This window comes from Stegostoma tigrinum, chromosome 23 (assembly GCF_030684315.1).
Source record: "Stegostoma tigrinum isolate sSteTig4 chromosome 23, sSteTig4.hap1, whole genome shotgun sequence".
Taxonomy (NCBI): domain Eukaryota; kingdom Metazoa; phylum Chordata; class Chondrichthyes; order Orectolobiformes; family Stegostomatidae; genus Stegostoma; species Stegostoma tigrinum.
Genome location: NC_081376.1, coordinates 6,546,265 through 6,568,904, shown reverse-complemented (window position 1 = coordinate 6,568,904; position 22,640 = coordinate 6,546,265). Strand labels below are relative to the sequence as shown.

General features: G+C 43.6%; 1 long non-coding RNA gene across 1 annotated transcript in view; it reads right to left on the bottom strand.

The window, feature by feature from the left end:
- Window positions 1-2,668: 2,668 nt before the first annotated feature.
- The window catches only part of LOC125462111 (uncharacterized), a 43,079-nt gene continuing 23,107 nt past the window's right edge, over window positions 2,669-22,640 (bottom strand). The window contains exons 2-3 of the long non-coding RNA XR_007249602.2: window positions 8,095-8,650; window positions 2,669-2,849 (exon numbers count right to left, since the gene is read on the bottom strand). This is a non-coding gene — a long non-coding RNA (uncharacterized LOC125462111). The remainder of the gene's footprint in view (window positions 2,850-8,094; window positions 8,651-22,640) is intronic.

Here is a 22,640-nt window from a genome sequence, read left to right as displayed (position 1 = left end):
TAACATGCATTTGCCCACTCACTGAAGCTGTTCACATCATAATCAAGCATCCGTGCATCCTCCTTACCATTCAACATCTCACCCAGCTTTGTGTCACCTGTAAACTTGGAGATGTTACGCTTAGTTCCCTTACCTAAATCATTAAATACTTTGGGAATAGCTGCAGACCAAAAACTGATCCCTAGAGTACCCAATATTTACTGCTTGCCATTCCAAAAATGTTCCATTCATCCCCACTCTTTGTTTCCTGTTTACCAACCAGACCTCTGTCCAAATCAGTAGACGACCCACAAACCAATAAACTTTAATTTTATGTGTTAATCTCACATGTGGGACTTTATCAAAAGCAAGGAAGCCACATCCTCAAAAAATTACAATACATTTATTGAGCATGGTTTCCCAATCGTAAATGCATGTTGACTCTCCCTCATCCTCTTGTTGTTTACCAAATGTTCAGTTGCAAATGTTTTAATGGACTCTTGCATTTTCCCTACTATCCACTTCAGTCTAAATGGTTGATAATTTGCTGTTTTCTCTCTACCTTTTTTTTTAAATAGTGGGGTTACAGTAGCAACATACAAATTGTAGAACTGTCCCAGTGTCTATTGAATCTTGAAAAAAATGCATACACTATTTCTTGGACCACTTCCTTAAATACTGCAAGATGCATATTGTTGGGTTCTGAGGGTTTATCCACTTTTAATCCCATCAATCTCCCCAACATCATTCCCCTATTAATACTGATTTCCTTCAGTTCCTCCCTCTCTGTGTTCCCCAACATTTACTGAAATTTTGCTAGGACCCTTCTTTGTGAGGGCGGAACCAATATATATATTTAATTGATCGGCTATCTTTGTTCCCATTGCAATTTCCCCTGTTTCTTACTAAAGAAGAAGTGATCAATAAGACAGTTTGAATGCAATGAAATGTTTTGCTAGAATAAAGAGAAAATAAACAATGGAAAAATACTGGGGTTTCTGGAAATTTGAAGTTAAAGTAACAGACAATGCTGGATTTTTTAAATTCATTTGCAGGATGAGGGTGTCACTGGCTAGGCCAGCAATTATTGCCCATCCCTAATTGCCCAGATGCAGTTAAGAGTCAACCACATTTCCATGGATTTGGAATCACATGTAGACCAGACCAGGTAAGGATGGCAGTTTCCTTCCCTTAAGGACTTTAGTGACCCTGATGGGCTTTTCCCCAACAATTGACGATGGATGCATGGTCATTGTTAGATTCTTAATTCCTGATATTTTACTGAATTCAAATTCCACCATCTGCTGTGGCAGGATTCGAACCCACATCCCCAGAATGTGATCTGGGTCTCTGGATTAGCAATCCAGCGATATTACTGCAAAGCCATCACCACCCCATATGCTCAGCTGACTGGATATCAGCCACATCTGAATATATTTCATTGCTTTTTTTATGTTGGTTTTGGTCCTTCAGGCTACCTCTGGGAATGCAACACAACTGGGAGAATGAAGAAAATCCATTCTTATCCTCTGCTAGAAGACACTACTATTTTGGTTAAAATTTCAGTGAGGTCATTTTATACCACATTCTTGTCCTTGCAGCCCTCTCCAGGACACCCTCTCAATTCTATTCATCCTTGATCTCCTCAGTCTAGTGAAGAACAGAATTGGCAGCACTTATCTCTCTAGAATCACCTCCAAGTTCCTTGGACCTCTTTATCACACCGATTATTCTCATAGGGTCTGAGAATCACCGAGACTTGATCTTTGAGTATCGAACCTCGACTGACATTAGGCTCTTGACCTTTGACCACCTTGGTAATATTCCAGCAGCCCTGCTGTCATGTCCCAGGGAACATCCCTGTCTTTCAGATAATCCATGTTGCAGCAACATGAAACACAAAAACAGACAGAGCCTCAAACACAACGCATGATTATTTATGGATGAAGCATATCGAGGAATTTCAGGCCTATTACAACTAAGCATCTTTATGTAAGTGTGTCTGATTAATTAGGTGTCCTTTACAATAGTTCCTGTTGCTTGTTGCTTCTCCCTCATACCAGCTGTACTGTAGGCAGACTGCCGACCTTATGACACTTTGCTTTGGATGCCTTTGGTGGCCATCCTCTGGTTACATGAGACTGTGAAGGTCCTGGTATGCTGAATGAGTTCTGCATGAAGGTTATATGGCAATATGGCAGTCGGAGACATTTTTGCCAATGGACAGAGAGGCAGAGCAGAGGTTTCCCCATTAGAAGCACCCTGAAAGGTACCCCTGATAGCTGCTCATCCTCTATGATTAAGCCGATTTGGCCATCCATATATACCTGAGAGAAATCAGGAGCTGGACATGACTCCAGGTTTCTTGTACGCCTCTTGTTCTGGCTTTGTAGACTGGAATTCAGAGCCTGTGTAATGAACGGCAGGTCAAGGGGCATGCACAGTATCCCATCAGTTCAGCCATTGGGTTTAGCCTGACATGGTAGTCTCCAGTCTGTTGTTGATGGGATGCTCCAAAGTCCATGCCATTAGACGAAAACCCTCTGGAATTTCTGTTGCATCTCCTTGTACCTCACACTGTGTGTCAAATCTCTGCACCCTGATGGACAAGTGCAGACACTCTTCATCAGCATGGGATTGATTGGAACAGAAGGAGACCATTTCAGTTCACTGGCCTGTTCTACCATTCAACACAGTCATAGCTTATCAAACATTTCAACTCCTCTTACCTCCACTGCTTCCAGCACCCTTTATGCCATTGGTCATCGAAATGTCAAAAAAGCATCAATTGCAACATCTAGATCACCTCCGTCATCAGGTCTCTGAGTTCAAGGGGCTTATAAGTTCTCCTCTCAGGGTGATCAGAGTAGCTGCCAAGACAAGGACAAGAGTCATCATCATGATTTGAGATGAGTTCGGAGAGAACTGCTTTCAAAAATCACACTCTAGCACCATTGCGAGAATGCAACTAAGGGCTGGGCCTTCAAGACTTCAACATTGAGATGCACCTTCCTCCCCAACTTCTCAAGCGCAGAGAGCCAAAACCCATCAAGGCTTTTTGCCACCTTCCTCACTTTGAAATTGCTCCACTCCTTCAGCAGGAGACAGCATTGCAACCTTGCAATCACCCCTGGGGTCTGTCCTCTTATGAACCAAAACCCCAGATCCACTAACAGAAAGCTGAAGGTTGGAACGAACACCTCCCGTCATGGCCCTCTCTTGGGAATATGCATCCCTTTCTCACACAAATGAAAAGGTACTTTTTCACAAATTTGACCTCAAGTACGTGCAAAGATTGTCCTTGGCCAGCAACAAACATTTTGCAATGGTCTTTGCTAATTAAGAGATACTGCCACTCATAGTCCCTCCCTTGCCCTAGATTCCCTGGATCTTGAAAGGACCTGATCAGCAATGGGATCCTGGAGAGAACAATTCTGTTACACATGGTGTTTGAAGGATCTCTGAGGAATAGACTGATTTCTATGGCATCACCAAGTGAGTTCGTATCTGACAGGCATCTCTTTAAATTAATGAACACGGTGGTATTTTCGGGTAGGCAGATCCACGAGCATTTAAACAAAACTAGAGGACTTATACTCCTTGAGAAGATTGGCCAAAGAATGTTTGGCACAGAGGAGTAGCAGGAACCATTAGGTGTCTGCATGAACGCATTTATTTCAAACTCAGCCAGGCAGCTCTGGTCATGGCACTGACACGTGTATGTACCAGGCATGGTCTGTTTCTCTCACCCTACTCACTAAAAAATGCAATGTTTACTTGGTGCAAAGGAGCAGCAAGGGATGGTGACCTGCCGTTCAAGTTATTGAGACAGCTCGTCCCTTCAGGGTGAACAGCGCTAGACTGTTCAGCTGCTGGGGTCAGAAATTGAGGCTTTAGACTCGCCCCATGTTTCCTCATACACACAGCAAGCAGTGATTTGACCAGGGTAGTAAGTATTGTGTAGGATTTTGAGCATCGCACCTACATAGTGAGCTGGTGGCTAATGTCCGAGGCACAAGAAGCTGATTTGGTAAGGCAAGGAGCTGTAGGAATCTTAACATTTATATCGACGACTGGACATAGGCTTCAATAAATTGTGGATTCGGGCAGACCTTTGGCAGATTTCACAACCTACCCACCGAGGAAAGGGAGATTGCTTTGACATTACGCACCCTACAAGGATAAATACTGAAACAGGTTGACTGACAAGACCAGGAAATGCATGGACCATTAAAGATTTGTCATCAAGCAGCTATCTCAGGAGCTGAACTGTATGTTGCTATATATTGCCTTTCCATTTACTTTTTTAACTTTTGTGTTGCTCTTATACCCTTACTGAGCCAACCCAGTCCTTGATGATGGTGAGCAGCTTCAAATCTTCCTCCCACAGGAGGTTCGAGCTGTTCACATAAAAATAAAGATTCGTATTTCTACTGTTCCCGACTTTAGGAGCTCACTACAGCCAAAAGTGCTTTGTTTTTAAAATATACAAGTCTGATCATGATTATCACATACAATACATGGGTAAGAAATCGGCACAAGGGCCATTTGAACAACTTCAACAATGTGCTGAAGATGTGATCATTTGGTAAAATGGTAAAAAATTTGCAGCACGCTGCGGTGCAGAGGGACTTGGGTGTCCTTGTGCATGAATCCCTAAAAGTAGGATTGCAGGTGCAGCAGGTAATTGAAAAGGCAAATGGAATTTTGTCTGTCATTGCTCGAGGGATGGAGTTTAAAAACAGGGAGGCTACGCTGCAGCTGTGCAGGGTCCTGGTGAGGCCACACCTGGAGAACTGTGTACAGTTTTGGTCTACTTACTTGAGAAGGGATATACTAGCACCGGAGGGGATGTAGAGGACATTCACTCGGTTGATTCCAGAGTTGAGAGGGTTGGATTATGAGGAGAGACTGTGTAGACTGGGACTATACTCATTGGAATTCAGAAGAATGAGGGGAGATCTTATAGAAACATGTAAGATTATGAAGGGAATAGATAAGGTGGAGGCAGGGAGGTTGTTTCTGCTAGCAGGTGAAACCAGGACTAGAGGGCATCGCCTCAAAATAAAGGGAAGCAGACGTAGGACCAAAGTCAGGAGGAACGTCTTCATCCAAAGGATTGTGAATCTGTGGAATTCCCTGCCCAGTGAAGCCATCAAAGTACTCACTGAATGCTTCTATAAGGCAAGGCTAGATAAATTTTTGAATAGTAAAGGAATTAAGGGTTATGGTGAGTGGGTGGGAGAGTGGAGCTGAGTCTCAAGAAGATCAGCCATGATCTTATTAAATGGCGAGTCAGGCTCGAGGGGCCGGATGGTCTACTCCTGCTCAGACTTCTTATATTCTTATTTGTTTTCAGTGTCGTTGATTGGGGGATAAATATTGATCATAATTCTGGGGTGAATTCTTCTGTGCTTCATCAAAATAAGACAATGGGCGGCAACTCCTTAAGAGAGAAGTTAGAGGCTAAGTTACTATTCAGGATGAAAGACAGCACCACTGACTGTGTGGCACAGTAATACATTACAGTGTTAGCTTGATTACTGTTGAGCTAATGTTGATTAATGTTGAGCTAATTGTTAGCTTGCAAAAATATTTTAAACATACTACATGTCATTCTGCATCTTCTGTAACTTTTTATGTTTCTGGATCATTTCAATATTCAAATTTGAACTATAAAGTAAAACACACGTTTATCATGCAAAACAATGAAAACATACTTAAATTAAAAGATGATTCAAGTGTTTTAAGGGACTTAAAGTTATTGCAACTTTAAGTCATCAGAAAAAAACATAACTTCTTTGGAATCTCATGATGAGGATCACAGACTATCTGAGGATCAAATGTTTTTGGTGTGTCAGTGTATCTATCGGTTTACAAGGTGTGGGACGGTGGATATCCAATCGAGTTCTCCAGAAACGATAGCTGCCAGCAGAAACAAACAGTTCAGGGCCCTGTCCAACCTCATATTCGATAGGCATAGTGAATGGTTATCATCCTATACAATGATTCAGCAAATTTCAGCTCAACATTTACAGCTGAGTCATCTGACTTGGGCTGATCCAGAGTATGTGTGGAGGGTGACAAGGTTTATCAGGTTCTCCGAGATGAACACACACTTTAAGGCGTAAGGTAGCTCATGGTCACTGGATGTACACCCGTCTGTGAGGGAATGATCTGAGCTCATCAGTCATGTTCACACTGTGTCAGGTTGATATCACACGAGATCCACTTTGTAATACTTACAGTGCTTACTGCAGAGTGTAGTTAAATATTTTATGTTACAGCATAACTTAATTCCAGATCCAGCATTAAATATGTTTGAAACTAGAGCAAATAATCCTTGACTATCTCACTATTAAGCACAAGAGTTGTGTAAAAGCCTTTCATTATCAGGAACATGTGTGCGAACAAACAAGTGATAGCTGGCATATGATGCGTATATGTATTAAGTCATCAACTTTGGAAGGGAAAATGGAGAAAATGAATGTTTGTAAATACCTGAGGGTAAATTCAGATGACCTGAGTGCCATTGTGTGTGAATCTCACAAACTTAACATGCAAGTGCAAAGGGAAATCTGGAAACTAAATAGTAAAGTGAGCCCTTATTGGAGCATAATAAAATGTGAGGCTGGATGAACACAGCAGGCCAAGCAGCATCTCAGGAGCACAAAAGCTGACGTTTCGGGCCTAGACCCTTCATCAGAGAGGGGGATGGGGGGAGGGAACTGGAATAAATAGGGAGAGAGGGGGAGGCGGACCGAAGATGGAGAGTAAAGAAGATAGGTGGAGAGGGTGTAGGTGGGGAGGTAGGGAGGGGATAGGTCAGTCCAGGGAAGACGGACAGGTCAAGGAGGTGGGATGAGGTTAGTAGGTAGCTGGGGGTGCGGCTTGGGGTGGGAGGAAGGGATGGGTGAGAGGAAGACACTTCCTCTCACCCATCCCTTCCTCCCACCCCAAGCCGCACCCCCAGCTACCTACTAACCTCATCCCACCTCCTTGACCTGTCCGTCTTCCCTGGACTGACCTATCCCCTCCCTACCTCCCCACCTACACCCTCTCCACCTATCTTCTTTACTCTCCATCTTCGGTCCGCCTCCCCCTCTCTCCCTATTTATTCCAGTTCCCTCCCCCCATCCCCCTCTCTGATGAAGGGTCTAGGCCCGAAACGTCAGCTTTTGTGCTCCTGAGATGCTGCTTGGCCTGCTGTGTTCATCCAGCCTCACATTTTATTATCTTGGAATCTCCAGCATCTGCAGTTCCCATTATCCCTTATTGGAGCACATGAGTAGCAGCATTTCACTGTAATTATTGAGGCCTTGGTGAGACGACACCTTGTGCTGTGCATAGTTTGGTCCCATTAATTAAGGAAATGTAAATCAGCCTTACAGGGATTACTGTATTTTGCTGTTTACAAAGTTGGTCACTGCCTTACAAATGATACAGTAGGTGACTACATTTTAAAGTGCTTAACGGGCTGTGTGACTCCACACGATGTACAGTGGATGTGTAACACATTATATAACTACATTTCATGGGTCATGTCTACAAATGATCAAGTTGCTGTTGCTTTGTATCATTCTTGAACAATAAAGTCCAGAGAAAATTGTGCAGCAGGTCCTGAAGGACTTACTTTTCAGTTTGTTCATGGGTTGTGGGTATCTCTAACAAGGCCAGTATTTATTGTCCCTTATGAATTTGCACTTACAAAAGTGACTTCTTGCATGACGGCATTCCATGTGGTGTAGATACATCCCACAGTATTGATGACGAGGAGTCCCAGGATATTGAGGCAAAAATGACCAAGCATGTGGGAGAGCGAGAGAAATGGTTTTACTGGGGTGCTAGGACATCAAAGACGTGTCAACAGCAATTCTTCACTGTAATTATTCTATCTGGTAATGTACTGGAGTTCAGCAAGGAGTTTGCCCTGCAGGGGATGAGGTGGGGGTTAAATTAGCAAAAATATTAAAAGTGGCAGGTGTGATTTAGAAAACATGGAAAGCACCTGCCCTACAAATTTCCTCGGGAAAACTAACGATTATCTCCATGAATCTGAGGTAAACACAACCAATCCAATTTGTTACACCAATGCTGATAATTATTATCACTCACAGATGAGGGTGACTCTTAGGGTGAGTGTGTAGGTGGCTGTTCAGACCGATACAACGACCGCAGGCTCTCTTACACTTGGGGCAGAGGGTGGTAATGGGAAAGGGGGTGGGTGGGGCTTTGCTGTGACAGCGCGCTCCTTGCACTGTTTACCCCCCGGCTTCCGCTTTTTCCTGACAGCAAGCCTCGAGGTGCTCAACGCCTTCCCGGATGCTCCTGCAAGCGTGGGGGTGGGAATGCCGCACTTTGCAAGTGAGGTCTTGAGGGGATCACTGAAGCGCTTCCTTTGTCCGCCTGGGGCTTGCCTGACGTTCCGGAGCTGGGAGTAGAGCTCCTGCTTGGGGAGTCTCGTGTCAGTCATGCCCAGCACGTCGCAGCCAATAGAGGGCAGTCAGTGTCTTGATACTGGGCATGTTGGCCTGATTGAGCTGGTGCGGGTGCAACTTCCTTTCCAGTGGATTCGCAGGATCTTGCGCAGGCAGCGTTGGTGGTAACTGCTCCAGAGCTTTGAGGTGTTTGCTGTCGACAGCTTATGTCTCCGAGCATAGCACAGCACCATCTGCTGGATTAAGAATTAAAAATCACTGAGATAGCAAGAACTGGCAATGCTGGAGTCAGAGTCAACACATAGTGTGTGACTGGAGGAACACAGTAGGTCAGGCAGCACCAGTGGAGAAGGAAAGTCAACCTTTTGCGTCGGGGGACCCTTCCTGACCTGAAACACCAACGTTCCTGCTGCTCTGGTGCTGCCTGACCTGCTGTGCTCCTCCAGCTCCACACTGTGTTGACTTAAAAATTAAAACAAGATTTTACAAAGCCCTTTTGCCTGCGAGTGAATCAGTCTGGAGGAAAATGCGGGAAAGTGCTGAGATCTGGAATAAGGAAGAACATTCACACGTGCTACAGCAAACTCTCTCTAATTTGCTTCAAGCTTTGAAGGAAACGGTGAGTTAAAAGGCCCAAAAATTTACAGAAAGTTCTCACTAATAGCTCAAGGCAAAAGACCTAATGCCAATTTTATAATCCATCTTTTATTTATTCTCTAACGGTTATTGCACACCTCAAGTGCTCTCATTTTCCAAATCTGTTTGTGTTTCAAGACAAAATAAGGTCATATTGAAGGCAGGGTTAGTAGCTTAAATGAAAGTAGAAAATGCTGGATGTTGCTATTCATTTCCAGACGGTGGATGGATGGCTTTGATTTGGCCATTGACAGAAGGTAGATTATGATGCCAGTCACTGTATAACATTGTCCTGAGGAAGGGTGAGTGGACCCAAAACGTTAACTCTGTTTTCTCCTTCACAGATGCTGCCAGACCTGCTGAGCTTTTCCAGCAACTTTGCTCTTCTTCCTGATTTACAGCATCCGCAGTTCTTTTGGTTTTTACTATATAACACATGACTTGACACCAAGTTGACATTTTTAATATTGTTGATTCACCTAACATGTTGTCCCAAAGATGCAGAGTTCTGGAAGAGGCTCACAAGCAAACCTGAGATAGGAAGAACTGAAGATGCTGGAGTCAGAGATAACACAGTGTGGAGCTGGAGAAACACAACAGGCCAGGCAGCATCAGATGAGCAGGAAAGCTGATGTTTCGGGTCTTCTGAAACGTCAACTTTCCTGCTCCTCTGATGCTGCCTGGCCTGGTGTTCCTCCAGTTCCACACTGCGTTGTCACTGGAAAACCTACCACTTTTCTTAGATAGAGCTCTAAAACTCATAAAACTAGCCAATGAGTCAGAGCCTGAGTCCTCTAGGATGGAGCTCCAATACTTATCCAAGTCTTGCTGACTTCTGACTGGTTCCTCTGTTTTAGACCTAGACAAAGTCAGCACTGCCGGTGATGACGTGGCTGTCAATTTGTTTTTATATTGGGATCCTTCCTGTAGACATCTCTCAGTTTGCTGTCCAAAGCTGCACCAGAAAATACTGATCCATAGGGATGGTGTGTGGTTTGGAGAGGAACTTGCAGGTGATAGTGTTGCCACGTGTCTGTTGTCCTTCTAAATGGTGGGGTTTGTGGGTTTGGAATGTGCTGTAAAGGTGATTTGGCAAGGCGCTATAGTCCATCTTGTAGATAGAATGCTGCAGTCACTGTGCATTAGCAGTGGAGGAAGTGAATGTTGAAGGTAGGAGACTGAATCACAAGTCAAAAATTGAGTTCAGCAGGTAACATGGAAGGAGCAATGAGGCAGTCATCTTTATTTCAAAGGGAATGAAGTCTCGGGAAAATCTTGCTAAAAGAATAAGAGGCATTTGTCAAACCACACCTCGAATACATTTAGAATCTAAAGGAGGACATGAACTGCCATTGGTAGTCTGAAGAAGGTTCACAAGACTGATTCCTTGTCTAAAAGGACAGTATTATGAGTTGGGGTTGTGTATTTGTTCGAGCTTCGAAGAATGAGAGCTCACCTTATTGAAGCACGTAAGATTCTTAGGAGGCTTGACAGGCCGGATGCAAAAAAGTTACTTCCCCATCTGGGAGAGGCAAGAACAAGAGGGCATAATTTTAGAGCAAGGGGTCACCCATTCAAGTCAGAGATGAGGAATTTCTTCTCTCAGAGGGGAGTGAATCTGTGGATCTGTTTACTGTGGGAGGCTGGACAGTCAACTGGACAGGCAGATTTTTAATCGGGAAGGGGATCAAGGGTTATGGGGAAAAGGGGAGGATTATCAGATCAGTCACAATCTCACTGATTGGTGGAGCAGGCTCAGTAGGTTGTAAGATTTCCTTCTGCTCTTACATCTTATGGCTTTATGTAAGTGGAGTGCTTTGTCTTCAATGGTGTTGCGCATTGAGAGTTCTGTGTGAGATGCGCCCATCCAAACAAATGTACTTCCCCATATTCCTGACTTTATCTTATGAGGATGGACCAGGAACTGGGGAGTTAGGAGACAAGATACACGCCACAGAATTCCTCACCTCTGACCTGGTCTTACAGAGACAGGGTTCTGATGACTGTGTCCAGTTCTGTTTCTGTTGAATGGGAAACACCAAGATATTAACAGTAGTGGATCCAGTGATGGTAATGTCACTGAAGGGAAAGGACAATCACAGAATTTTTACGCTGCAGGAGGCCATTAAGCTCACTGCGTCCACTTTGACTCGGACTGAGCATTATGAATTAATGCCGTTTTCCCATCATTTCCCCATAACATTACACACTACTTCTATCCATATAACCAACAACTGCCCCTCTTGGATGTCTCCAATTGAATCTGCCTCCCCATATTTCTAGGCAGCATATCTCACTGAGTGAAAAAAGACAGTTTAATTTCTCACTTGAGATTTCCTTCTTTTGCTTTAAATCAACAACCTCTCCCTGGATTTTCTTATGAATGGTTACAGTTTATCCCTGTCCTGTCCACACTGTCCAGAAGGCGCAAGGTTTATTGAAAACTTCCATCAAATGTCCCTTTTTCTTCTCCTCTCCAACAGAAACAATCCCAACTTCTCCAGTTTATACTCTCTACTTGACGTGCCTTAGCATTCCTGTAAACATCTTCAGCATTCTGTCCAGTACGTTCACATCCTTCCTGAACGTGAACGATACACAATGAAGCAGCACAGGTCGAATGAATGTCTAATACAAGTTAGCACAACTTCCTTGCTCTTGCACTCTCTACCCCTAGTAATAAAACTAAGCAAGCTATATGCTGCATGAACTGTTCTCTCCTTCTGCCCTGCCACCTTTAAAGATTTAATGAGAACCCTCTGTCCCTGCACACCTTTTCGAATTGTACACTTTATTTTGTACTGCCTTTCATATTCTTTGCACTTTATTTTATACTGCCTTTCATATTCTTTGACTTCTCTGCATTGAATTTTACTGGCCACTGTCTGCCCACTCCAACAACCGAGGGAGATGGTTAAATAAAAACAAAGTCCTGCAGATGCTGGAGAATTGAAATAAAATAGCAGGTGCTGGAGAGACTCAGCAGGTCTGGCAGCATCTAGACAGAGAAAATTTTATTTTAAGTGCAACATGACTCATGGTTTTTAGTTCATTTTTACTTATCAGTTTTATAATTTGTTTCTAAATGATGTTACTTATTTCACTGGAAAACAAAAAGCTTTATTATTCTTCATGGGGCTTGCGGACACATGGAGACTCGGTACAAGCAATTCTATTAAATGAGCAGTGGGAAAATGCAATGCAATCGAATGTCATGTGAGTAAGCATGTATCTCATTCCTGAATACCATGTGATCAATGTCACATGGTCAATTCTCAGCGATAACCCATGAAAGGCCTTCCTAACAAATAGCACAGTATGTGGCTTTGTGTTTTCAGCAGCCGGTAACTCAGAATAGGTACGCCCTGCAAACAGTGCAGCACATTATCTAAAATAATTTATTAGCTCCTTAAATATTTTACACAGGTTCTCCTGATACCAGTACAGTTGGTGCACAGTAAATAGACATAGTACCATCTCACAACGGCAAAAAATCAGCAGACAAAATTGCAAATGCACAGGAGCCCAGAGTCGGAAAGCGTATAAATTTCAGTGAGTGCTACAGGACAGGGGGAGGTAACAGAAATGGAGAAGGGTGGGAAGGATGTGTGTGGCCAAAGTGTAACTTTGAAATGATTTGAAGGACAGGAATTTGAAAATCAATGTGTTGTTCAACATTAATTTGGAAACAGAAAGAACATGTCCACGCATTGGGTATTTCTTAACTGAATAAAAGCTTGGGAGAAAGCCTTCCCCTGATACAGTCCTCATGGCAAAGCACAGGTCTGTCAGCACTAATTGGTCTGGAATGGATGCGATCAACTGTTCTCTAGTTCATTCTCCATGGCAACACTACCACCAATCAAGTCACCTAACCACTATCAGCATCCTTTTCTTGCAACATATAAACACGTGTTCCCTTTCATTCTGATGTTCTGGCATTTCTACCTTGATAAGCTCAACATGAAAAGATTTGACATCATGGGTCTTTTAATGGAATTAGTCATGTTCTGTACTAGCTTTCAAGTGTCTGTATTAGCTTCTAAAATGTTAGGATAGTTACATTCTGTCAAGGAATAACAAACAGCCTGCATTTGTATTCTTTTGATCAACTCTTATTGTGAAGATGATTCCTCAAGGTTCCTCAATAAATACCGAGCATTGTGCCAAACTTTGCAAATTACTTGTAACATTCAATGGAATGGCAGGATTAGTCACTAGTAAGAGTCATCAGAAATCTGAAGGCCACATATATTAATGTAACAATATGTTGTACAACAATCTGAACAGCAAATGCTGATCATGTTTTGAGTCATCCCATCATTGCATGTAGAACGGTGTTATGTGTGTATTTAGGCATCATTAAAAGCAGCTGGGTTTGGACTGGCAGAACTAACAACTTTATTTTATCATATATAATCCTGCTCTGCAATGTTGATTAGTCATCTTGTTGATTGTGACAATTCACCAGAGATATCTTAGAACATATGAAATGGGACAGGAAGTTACTGCAGTGAACATTTGGCAAATTCTGTTCCCCTGAAGCAAGTAACTGGCGAGCAGGAGACCGGAATTGAAATTGAGATGGAACTCCCCATCCCTGCAGTGAAAATCGGCTCGGAACAAAATTCAGAAAACGTTCTCTATCCAAGCCAGGATCCTTCTGCCAAAATCTCCCGCTCATCCCTCAAGATGAAACATCTGGTTTGGATGAAGTTGGATAACTTGGTGTTTCTCTGCGCATGATAAGTTAACTGGTAATCAATACAGAAGTCAGAGGTACATGCCACTGAGATTTCAGTGGAACAGAACTGAAGTGCTATGTTTGAAGAAGGTACCGATAGATTGAGATTTCCTGTAATGCAGGAAATGAAATAATTGGAGAACCTTATAGGGTACATGAGATTTAATGTAAAAAGATATCATCAATGCTTTATCAATATCTACTAATGTGCAGCAATGAGAACTTTTTTTGAGTTTGGTTATCTTTCTTTCCAGCTGATGAAGTATTTACTCATTGGCTTCCATTCAATATTGGAAGTGTACCTCAAGTAATAGCTTCATTCAGAATGGGATGGTGATATTCGTTGGCATGCAGAGATGTCCTGGATTTAAGATGTCTGGTTTTTACCAACCACATTCGTCCTCCTTTGTGCAAAGTATGACTCCAACCCACCCAGCGTTTTCCCTCCGAACCGCATTGACTGGTATTTTACCAGAGCTCCTTGATACCACACTTGGGCGAATATGGTCTTCCATGTCAAGGGCAGTCATTCTCATCTCCCCTCTGGAGTTTAGGTGAGTTGCTTCATCAAACTATCACTCACTGCTTTCTTGAGGCAACTTGATCATGTTGCTTTATACCTAGTTTGCAACTGAAATCTCCCTCTTCAGCAAATTCCCATCTGTGCACCCATCACTGCTGCTCACTTTCATACTGATGTCTTTCCTTGATTATTCTATTCATATAATGCAATCTAGCAGGAGTGCGTGAAGAGATCCAGCTGATCAGAAACACATATTTTCCCTATTTCGGGAGAGAATGCAGAACATTAGGGGAGGACAAGCAGTCATTCACCCAGCTGAAAACTGAAAAGATGAAAATGTTGGAGATAGGTGTCACCTTGACATCCATGACAATTAGAGAAGGAAAAAATGAGAGTTCCTGGTGGCAGAATTAAATCTCAGCACGACACTCCACCATATGTTCCAATGAGGTCAACTTCAACAAGACAGCCTCTGAAATGTCCACCTTCTTCCTCAACCAAGGATTCCCCAGTGCTGTTGTCAACAGGGCTCTCAACCGGTTCCAACCCATCTCCCTCACTTCTGCCCTCAACCCCTCCCGCAACAGCATTGGGGTTATCCTTCTCCTTATCTATCATCCCACCGGCATCCGTATCCAGAAAATCATCAGGCGCCATTTCCGCCACCTCCAGTGAGATGCCACCATCAGACACATATTCCCCTCCCTTCCATTTTCTGCCTTCCGCAGGGACCGTTCCCTCAGGGACACACTTGTTGCCTCTTCCTTCACACTCAACACCTCTCCAATGCCACATATCACCTTCCCCAGCAACCACCAAAGCTGTAACACCTGCCCTTTTAGCACCTCCCTCTACACTATCCAAGGGCCCAAACATACCTTCCAAGTGAAGCAACACTTTACTTGCATTTCCCAGAATCTAGCCTACTGCATTCACCACTCTCAATGTGGTCTCCTCGACACTGGGGAAATGAAGCATAGACTGGGCGACCGCTTCGCGGAACATCTACATTCTGTTGCAGAAAAGACCCTGAGTTTACAGTTGCCTTCCACTTTAACACACCACCCTGCTCCCTGGCCAACATCTCTGTTTCTGGCTTGCTGCAATGTTCCCGTGAAGCTCAGCATAAGCTGGAAGAACAACACCTCATTTTCCACTTGGGGACCCTGCAGCCCTCCGGACTCAATATTGAGTTCGATCATTTTAATGCCCGAACTCTCCCATGTCCCAATCCCCTACCCCACACACCAGCCTTGTTATCACGTAATTTGCCATTATACGTTGCCTATTGTTAGCCATAACCCCCTTTAACGTCTGTTCTCTCTCTGAGCCAGATCAGTATCCAATCCTTTGTCAGTCCAACTGTTCTTCTCTCTCTTTGGGTTCTATCCCCACCGATTGTTTATTCCTGACCCCCTCCTCACCATCCTATTTTCTGCATACAAACAGATATTTTGTAGCTACCATCAGCTCTGAGAAAGGGTCACTGGGCCCAAAACATTAACTCTGATTGCTCTTCAAAGATGCTGCCAGGCCTGCTGAGTTTCTGCTTTTGTTGCTGACACTGCCATGTTAACCTAATTGCAGCTGTGATGGGAAATGATCATTATAATGGTGTCAATTTACACCAATTCTTGTCGATACTAATTCATTTCTCTATCAGATCCTGACAATGAACAATAATAGTCCCTGGAAGTAGCTGACGCTGAGTCATGCAGGAAGTCCAGTGATTCCCACCCCTCCCTCCTCACCCCCATCTTACCATGCCAGTTCAGTTATTTCTCCGTGCTACCCTCAGCTGGACACAGATGTTGTAGCTCCCAGGGGCCCATCAATGTAAAAGGAGATTAAGGATGGAAATCTGTGATGCACTGACAGGCCTAACGTGCGTTGTGTCCATCTCCCTGTCTGCTACACTTACTCTGAGAGTTTTGTTGGATTTGTCCTTGGGTGATGTGCGCTGAGCACTTTGTTCATCCTAACTCCAAAATCTCTGCTGTGTGATGTTATAGGAAGCAGAGTAAGCCATCAATAGTGTGGAAACCCTGCCTCTTGTGGACTGGAAGACAACTTCCGCACCTGTCCAGAAACCTGCAGCAGACTTTGAGTGAGTAAATTACTAGACATCTGATGGTAGCATGGCATTTATTGTCCCATTCCTGGATTTTGAGGTATAAGGGCTAATGTTGGTTTAGTGTTAAAGCTTGCGTCAGATAGCAAGTAATAAGTGAAGCTTATGCATGCTGCAACTAACACTCAAGGTATCAACACAGATAAACTCACATGAATGCTGGGAATGTGAAAGAAACACAGAGAATGCAGGAGAAACTCGACAAGCATTGCAGCGCATCTTGTAGGTGGCACACACTGCTGCGACACTGCATTACCAGTGGTAGGACTGAACGTTGAAGGAGATAAATAGGTTTCTTATCATGTGGACTCCTTTAGGCAGGATGGTGTCAGCTTCTCGAGTGTCATTGGAAATGCATTCATCTGGGCAAGTGAGGAAGTATTCCAACACTTGTGCCGTGTAGATGGTAAAACGTCATGGAGAGCCAGGAGTTAAGTTAAATGCTGTGAAATTCCCCGTCATGCCCTGCTTTTTTTCTGGTTAGCAGTAATGCTCTGTATGGTGGAAGATTCAAAGCTGTGGATCTGCACTCACATGTAGCTATGAAAGGTAGATGTGCTTCCCTCCAGCACCCTCCACCAATTCTTTTCGCCCTTTGACATCCATCTCCATGACATTATTTGCCTCAGCCAACCTGCTTCTGAAATCCTTATCCATGCTTTTGTTACCTCCAATCTAGGCTATCCCAATGCTGTCTTTGTTGGATGATGGGTCACCTTGGGGAAAAGTCCATCAAGCTGATTTGTTGTCACTGTCCTCCTTTCAGGGTGAGGTTTAAAGGAGCTGCCTGGCCTAGTGTGATACAGGAAAACCTACCTGTGGACTAGTGAGAAAGGGCCTTGTCTTAAACAAGATGCAGTTTATTAGATGATAGCAATCAAGTCCAAGTTATGTCAATTAGTAGACATTGTTACTAAGATGATGATAGCATAGCCATGATGTGGAGGTGCCGGTGTTGGACTGGGATGGACAAGGTCAGAAGTCACACCACACCAGGTTATAGTCCAACAGGTTTATTTGAAATCACAAGCTTTTGGAGCGCAGTCCCTTTGCCTGGTAAGTGGAGGAAAGAAGTGACTCTGAAAGCTAGTGATTTCAAATAAACCTGTTGGACTATAACCTGGTGTTGTGTGACTTCTGACTAAGATGATTAGGGCGAGCTCAATGGTGTGTCTGATTGTTTCAAAATCCAGAACTGCCCTCCTGCTTGAATCCATTTGACATTGTCACATTATGTGTTATTTAGTACAGCGCATAACATTAACCGTTCCAGACTCTTACACTCACGTGCAACATCTGTCCCCAGGGCTTTTTTTCTCCACTATTAATATTATATCTTTATGTATGTAGTTAAATTTACCACCATTTAATTTTCCCTCAGGTATCTGAATTCATGAATCCAGGAGGTTTCCCTATTCTCCCAGGATGATATTGAAGATTGGGAAGTCACTGAGGTGGAGACAAAAGAATTTGATTATGTTCTTAACAGTGTGATAGCTAGAAGCCTCTTTAAAATAGAATCACTTTTTTAATCTGGTCTGAAATGTCAACTCTGATTTCTCTCCGCAGATGCTGCCAGAACTGCTGAGCTTTTCCAGCTACTTCTGCTTTTGTTTCTGATTTACAGAGGCCGCAGTTTTTTTTGGTTTATATTTCGCATTTTTTAATCACAGGGATTTCCTTCACTAACAGTGTTTCTTGTTGAAACAGATGATCTCTCCATTGTAAGATCTGGATGAGTCAAAATCTCAAACAAAAACAGAAATTGAAGGAGGAGCCCAGCAGGTCTGGCAGCATATGTGGAGAGAAAGCAGTGTTAACATTTCAAGTCCAATGATCCTTCTTATGAACTTCTAGTCATAGAGTCATAAAGCATAGAAACAGATCCTTTGTTCCAACTTTATCATGTTGACTAGATATCGTAAATTAATCTTGTCCCATTTGCCAGCATTTGGCCCATATTCCCCAAACCCTTCCTATTTGTATATCCATCCACTTGCCTTTTAAATGTTGTACCGTACCAGCCTCCATCACTTCCTCCTGCAGCTGACTCCATACACATACCACCCACTGCATGAAAAATTCGCCCCTTAGGTCCCTTTTAAATCTTTCCCCTTTCACCTTAAACCTGTGCCCTCTGGTTTTGGACTCCCCTACTCTGGGGAAAAGACATGACTATTTACACAATCCATGCCCCTTTGATTTTATAAACATCTGTAATGTTGCCCCTCAGCCTCTGACACTCAAGGGAAAATAGGCCCAGCCTATTCAACCTCTCACTATAGCTCAAAACCTTCGACCCTGGCAGTATCCTTGTCAATCTTTCTGAACCTTTTCAAGTTTCACAACATCTTTCCAATAGCAGGGATACCATAATTGAATGCAATATTACAAAGGTGGCCTTATGAATCTCATGTACAGCCACACATGATGTCCCAACTCCAATCCTCAATGCTCTGATCAATGAAGGCAAGTGTGCCAAACACCTTCTTCATTCACTACCCTGTCTATCTGCGACTCCACGTTCAAGGATCTATGCACCTGCATCCATATGGTCTCCTTGATCAGCAACACACCTCAGGGCACTAACATTAAGTGTACATGTCCTACCCTCGATTGTCTTAACAAAATGTAGCACCTTGCATTTATCTAAATTAAACTTCATCTGCCATTCCTCAGCCCAATGGCTTATCTGATTAAGGTCCCACGTACTCAGTAATCATCTTCGCTGTCAACTACACCAGCTTTTTTGGTGTCAAACTTACTAACCATACCTCATATATTGACATCAAAATTATTATATAAATTACAGAAGCAGTGGACCCAGCATGGATCCTTGCATCACACTGCTGATCAGAGGCCTCCAATCTGAAAAACAACCTTCTACCACCATTCACTGAATCCTGCCTTCAAGGATTTTGAATGCAGTTGGCTAGCTCCCCCGGATCCAATGTGATCTAACCTTTACTAACCAATCTACCATGCAGAATCTTGTTGAACAACTTGCTAAAGTCCATATAGGCAACGTCTAATGCTCTGTTTTCAATCTTCTTTATCTCCTCTTCAACAACCTCAATCAAGTTAGTGAGACATGATCGCCCACACATAAAGCAATGTTGACTGCCCCGATCAGTCCTTGCTTTTCCAAAATGCATGTAAATCCTGTCAGTAGCTAGGAAAAGGCGATATCAATGCAGATTAAATGTGGTGGGGTGCAAAGGAGTGTACAGATAGGTGGAAACGGACCCAGGGAGAGAGAAAGACATTCAGTTATATAAAGAGATGGTTGATACTAAGTCAGGGAAGGAAAATAGCTGATAATGGGACTAAAGAATTAGGCAAAAATGGGTTAGCCTTGCTGAAAATAGCCAAAGGCATTACAGGGCCTGATGTGTTGGGGTGGGGAAAAGACATGGAAGGTGGTATTCAGATCCTAAAATTATTGATATTGAGTCCTGAAGGCAGCAGGGTCCTAAAGTGGAAAATGAGATGCTGCTCTTCCAGCTTGCGCCGAGCTTCGCTGGAGCACTGCAGTAGGCTCGAGACAGAGATGTTAACCCGGAACTCGAGGGTGTGTCAAAGTGTCAGGCAACTGGAAGCTTGGGGTCAATTATGCGGACAGAATGTAGGTGTTCCACAAAGCAGTCACCCAGTCTGCATTTCATCTCCTCAGTGGAAGGAAGATCACATTGTGAGCAGCATACACATTAGACCGGATTGAGTGAAGTGCAGGTGAAACGTGGTTTCACCTGGAAGGTGCATTTGTGACCTTCAATGGTAAGGAGGGAGGAACTAAGGAGGTCCGGTTACACCTTCTGTGTCTGCTTGGGAAGATGCCTTGGGAATGTAGGGGGCTGTTGGGAGTGAAGGAGAAATTGACCAGGATGTCCCAAAGGGAATAGTCCCTGCAGATGGCTGACAAGGGAGGAGAGGGGAATATGTATCTGGCAGTGGCATCACCCTGGAGGTGGCAGAATGGCAGCTACTGACCTCTTGGAGGTGGATGCTGGTGGGATAGCAGATGGGGTCAAGGGACACCTTATCATTGTTGTGGAGGGAAGAAACGAGGTGAGGGCTGAAGTGCAGGAGCTGTTTTGGACTCAACTGAGGGCCCTGTCAACCACGGTGCTGGGATATTGTCGGTTAAGGGAGAGGGTGAACATTTTGGAAGCCTACGGGGAGATTCTTCATCAGAACTATTGTGACCAAGATGGAGAAACTGGGAGAATGGAATAGAGCCTTTACAGGAAGCAGGGTGTGAGGAAGTATAGTTAAGGTAACTGTGGCAATCGGGAGTTTGCAGTGGATATTGGTGGCCAGCCTATCCGGAGAGATGGAAACAGAGATGTTGAGGAAAGGAAGGAGGAAAAGGTGATGGTGAAAGAGGGATGGAAACTAGATGTGAATTTGATAAATTTGCCCAATTCTGAACGGAAGGTGGAAACTGCACTGATGATATGCCGGAAAAAGAGTTGTGAGTGGGGGTTGAAGCAGGATTGGAATAAGGAATAAGAAATGTGCCTCACAAAGAGAAAATATCTGGGGCCCATGCAGATATCCACAGACTCACCTTGGATCTGAAGGAAGTGAGAGGAGTTAGAGGAGAAGGTGCTCAGAGTGAGGACGGGCTTGGCCAGCTGAAGGAGGATGGTGGTGGTTGGGGGGGTGTGGGTAGAAGAACACAATGTCATTTACCCCTGCAGACCCTGCAGGCTACAGACCTCAATATTGAATTTAACAATTTTAGAGCCCAAACGCCTTTTCAAGGTCATTTACCCAGCCCCAAGGCCCGGGGCTTGTCATGACATGAGCATCTTTCAGCACAACCAACCCATGTTCACCCATCATCAGCTTTTCTTTCTCCCTGGCACACTATTAGCCATCTTTTTGTGTGGCCAACTGTTGCTTGCTCTCTCTCTGAGTTCCGACTCCACCTATATACCCACTCCTCCCTGCTCAACCCCTGTCTTCATACATACCACTTTTTGCCAGCTACTACCAGTTCTGAAGAAGGGTTGCTGCACTTAAAACATTAACTCTGCTTTCTCTCCACAGATGCTACCAGACCTGTTGAGTTTCCCCAGTATCTTCCAGATTTTTATTCCAGATTTTTAGCATCCGCAGTGCTTTGTTTTGTTAAAATCTCATGAATTCCCTTTGAAACAGATGTGTATTGTAGTATCTTCGACTTAGTACCAGGCAATTTTGCCTCATTTTCACACTATGCTGGATCTCTGAAAGAGGCAGTTTTTTTTCCTGACAATATTCCAAATTTGTGAATGTTGGCTGTCGCTTCACAACAGTGGCTTCCATGTGGTCATATACACCACATGTTCCATCTGCACAAGTAGACTTTTCCTTTGCAGTCTACCTGAAAACCTGTGCAGAAGCATCAAGCCTTTTTGTTTCAATTTGTTCATTAGGTTGAATGTTTCATTCATTCTTAGCAAATGCATCATTGGTAAAACCAATATATTTATCCCTGCGTCGAAACCATGGTTTTAAGATGTGTATTTGGCCTGATTTTTTTTATAAAGAAAGGTTGAGACAGAAATGCCAATCAGTCTACTCAGAGCCAATAAAGTAAATCATTTGTGAGGTTTTTGGTTTTTCTTTTAATTTGAACAATAGAAGCAGGCTGAACGGGTGGGGTCAAGCTCCCATACAAACAGGATGTTTAGTTTTAGTTTCTCAGTAGCAGCTGCTGCTGGGCTCTGGAAGCTGGATGTGGAAGCTCCTATTCCTCTCTCTGTTACAGCTAAAAGATAGGGGTTCCCTTCTTGCTGGTAGAGTTACATCTGGGACAATCTATTTTGCTGAATTTGCCTTTGCCAAAGGTGTGTTTATGGGATGTTACTATAGTGGAACAGTCAGTGTTTGGATGTGAGTTTGCTCACTGAGCTGGAAGGTTAGTTTTCAGACGTTTTGTCACCATTCTAGGTAACATCATCAGTGAGCCTCCGACGAAGCGCTGGTGTTATGTCCTGCTTTCTATTTATCTGGTTAGGTTTCCTTGGGTTGGTGATATCATTTCCTGTTCTTTTTCTCAGGGGATGGTAGATTGGCTCCAAATCAATGTGTTTGTTGATGGAGTTCCGGTTGGAATGCAGTCAGTGTTTAGAAATTAAATAATCTATTTTCTGTTAAGTTTTCCAGTAGAGTTGTTATTCCAATTTCTTTACTGTGTTT